Source organism: Phyllostomus hastatus, unplaced genomic scaffold (genome assembly GCF_019186645.2).
Source record: "Phyllostomus hastatus isolate PE091 unplaced genomic scaffold, TTU_PhHast_1.1 phas_contig_113, whole genome shotgun sequence".
Taxonomy (NCBI): domain Eukaryota; kingdom Metazoa; phylum Chordata; class Mammalia; order Chiroptera; family Phyllostomidae; genus Phyllostomus; species Phyllostomus hastatus.
This window is the reverse complement of record NW_025333530.1, coordinates 2,861,061-2,864,512: the sequence shown is the minus strand read 5'-3', so window position 1 is coordinate 2,864,512 and position 3,452 is coordinate 2,861,061. Positions and strand designations below refer to the sequence as shown.

The window sequence follows — 3,452 nt, the reverse complement described above, 5'->3', positions numbered from 1 at the left end:
ATACCAAACTGAGAAATAATTAATATAAAACTACTCTGAGAAGGCCCTGGCTGGTGTGGCTCAGTGATTGGAGTATTGTCCCATAAATTGAGAAGTTGTGGGTTTGATTCCTGGTCAGGCCACATACCTAGGTTGTGGGTTCAGTTCCTGGTGAGGGCATACGAGAGAAGCTACCAATCAATGTTTTTTTCTCACCTCAGTGTTTCTCTTCCTCCCTTTCCCTCTCTCTAAAATCAATAAGCATGTCCTTGGGTTAGTATTAAAAAAAAAACACCCCAAAACCCTACTCTGAGAAGGCTTCTCATTTGGCCAAGAAAGAGTAACTGGGAAAAATTTTATCCTTCTACCTGAAACCTCTAAAAACACAGACAAGATATATAAATCAAAGTCTCTCAAGACATTGGGAATTAGGCAATTAAGGATGTTGATCATTAGACATGGGAAAGAAACTAGGTGAGCTGTATGATTGTTCCAGCTTATTGCCTGGAAAAGTTTCCAGCACAAGCCCAGGGAGGCGCAGCTTCCTCTAAGAGACAGATCTGGAAATTTGTATATGCGAAAGCAACTGGAGTTTGCAGGACAAAAGAATGGAGAGAAGAATGTTGCACAGAGAAAAAAAATCCAGAAATCAGCAGAGGCACTCTTTAAAAAAAATTGTCAGCCCGGAATTATATATCCATCAAAAGTATTTTTCAAAAAAGAAGAATATTAGGATACCAATTTTGACAATTCATAGGCTTCCCTTGCTGGGTCTCAGAGAAAAGCAAGATGGACAACATATGTTAACAGAGTTCTCCTTGTGTACATATGTGAGATAGTCCCTAGGACAGATACCTACCTGTGATTGAAATTTTTGCTGGATTGAAAGATATTTCTTCATATGGCTTTCAAGGAAGTGACCATTACAATTCACCTCATTTGTTCATGTGATCATTGCAATTTCAAACCTGTAGTATATCATGGAGTTAATTTGGACAAAACTGTAAAGAAATTAATAGTATTTCCAAATGAAGATATCTCTTTAAGGACCAGCCTGCCAACCACTATTCAGAAATTATAAGTATAATAACCTAGGTATAATTCATCAAGCACAAGTAAAAAGAGAAATGAACTTGTATTGAGTTTGGAAGATGACAACAGATTCCTTTGAAAAGAGACAGCACTCTAAAAGCAGTTGAGTTGCCAATGAAACTGAAATTGCATTCTTCTGCAAAGAAGGTTGTAAGAGCTACAAAGATAATCTCATTTTACCCTGGTGAAAACCTCATAGGGACTTCCTTTTTGCCTACCTTTTTAAAAGTCTTTATTCCACTAGTGAATTTTTAAAATTGACAGACTTAAATACCTTTTTAAAGACTTTTTAAAAATACATTTTTTCCTACATGCATAATTTGCAATAATTCTTCATAGAGAGACCTGCAGTGCAAGAAATGTTAAGAGAAGTCCTTCAAGCAGAGATAAATTATATCAGAGGGAAACCTGGATCTACACACAAAAAGGGAAAACAATAGAAATGTTAACTACATGGACAAAAATAGAGACTTTTCTTTCTTTAAACAATTTTTCTTTAAAAGATATATGTAAGGAAAATGTATGAAAGCAAAAGTGACAAGGCTTGGTATTTCTGGAAAGAACTTTTGTAAACAATGTCTTTAAGCCTTAATATCCTTAATATGTACATTAATTCTCTAGGCAAGAATGTTGCCCTTGTTTGTTCACAACAGTGCCCACTGCATGCTGGGTGGCACTGTAGACTCCTCCCCTTTTGCCCTGGTAACAACTATGGGGCATTCCATTTTGAACAATGCCCATTCCCTTGCTGTCTACAATATCACCTTTCTTGTAGATTGGCACATAAGTGGTCAAAGAAGCAAGTCCATGTTTTCTAAAAGGCCTAGAAAACACATGGCAGGTGCCTCTCCTCTTTCCTATTGTGTTGGTCATTTTGATGAATTACTGGAATGTGGTGGTCCCAGCCAAAAGTCTAGTCTGAATACATTTTATTTATTTTTAATGAGCAAGAAAGTGAAGGAGAGAGAGAGGGAGAGAAATACTGATGTGCAAGAGAAACATTGATTGGCTGTCTCTGGCATGCCCCCAACTGGGTACCTGGCCTGCAACCCAGGCATGTGCCCCTACTGGAATGAAACTGGCAACCTTTTGGTTTACAGGATGATGCCCAACCCACTGAGCCACACCAGCCAGGTCTGAATACATTTTAAAGGAGCTTTTGTGTATAAAAATGCTGTGAATCAGCTGATGTTAAATTAACTGCATTCATGCATAAAACTGCCAAAGGCAGAAGAACAACATTAAAACATCATGAGATAGTACAATGCCATTTATAAGAATAAATGAATATATTATATTCAGTTCAATACAGAAAGAATTTTAGAGAGATCAAGGTGCAGTTATCAAAACTGATCTTTGATCAAGATATAACAGCTAAAAATGATTATTAAAAACTGTACATTTCATACTTTTCTTCTGTAAACTCAGATTGGAGATAGCCTATCGACAAGATGTAAATGATATCAGAAAGCTTCCATTCTAGAGTAATTTTTTTAAACTTTATTTTTTTATTTGTTTTATTTCTAGAGAGAGGAGGAGGGAGGGATAGGGAGAGAAACATCAACATGTGGTTGCCTCTTGCATGGCCCTACTGGGGACCTGGCTGGCAACCCAGGCACATGCCCTAACTGGGAATGGAACCAGCAACCTTTCGGTTTGCAAGTCGTCACTCAATCCACTGACTCACACCAGCCACACCCATGCCAGAGTAATTTGAGTTTCAGAGGAGAAATGTCTTCTTTTTCCCAGAATGGTTGCCAGAAACACTTTAAGCACAAGAAAGTGATCCACTAACCTTTGATGCTCTCCACAGATGGAGTTGTTTTGGAAAAAAGTCAAATGCTGTCTTCTCACGGAAGCTAGAGGTCAACACTTCTTACACATAGTTGCGTACTCACCTTCTGGTCTTTTCATTAGACAAACATTTAGGGACACCCGTCCCTGAAGAAAAGAAGGAGATCTGAGATAGACCCATCAGTGCACAAAAGCAGCTCTGGATAACATGAGGCATTTGTCAGAGAGGTCTTATTTCACATGAAATAGAAAGAGAGTGATATCAAGCAAAGCTTGTGTTTACAAAAGATATGGGAAAAATGTCATAGGTTCCTGAGAATTTAAGACACATCTCTAGAAGGGGAGAAATATTTATTGTTATTTGCTATGTATTGGGTACTTTATATACCCTACTACATTTAACATAGATAACCTCTTTTCCATATGATGAGAGGTGACAGCTTTGGCTTTGCTGCCCTAATGAAATCTTTTTTTATGGTTGACATTATTACAGATGGTCTCCCCCACCTCATTTTGCCTGCCTCTATCCAACCCACAACCACCTTCCCCCTGGCCTTCACCACACTGTTTTCTGTGTCCATAGGTTG

The 3,452-nt window shown here is 38.2% G+C and overlaps 1 pseudogene; it reads left to right on the top strand.

Annotated features, from left to right (window-relative positions):
* The first annotated feature begins 859 nt into the window (after window positions 1-859).
* On the top strand, window positions 860-1,259 carry LOC123817483 (annotated as a pseudogene).
* Window positions 1,260-3,452: the final 2,193 nt, after the last annotated feature.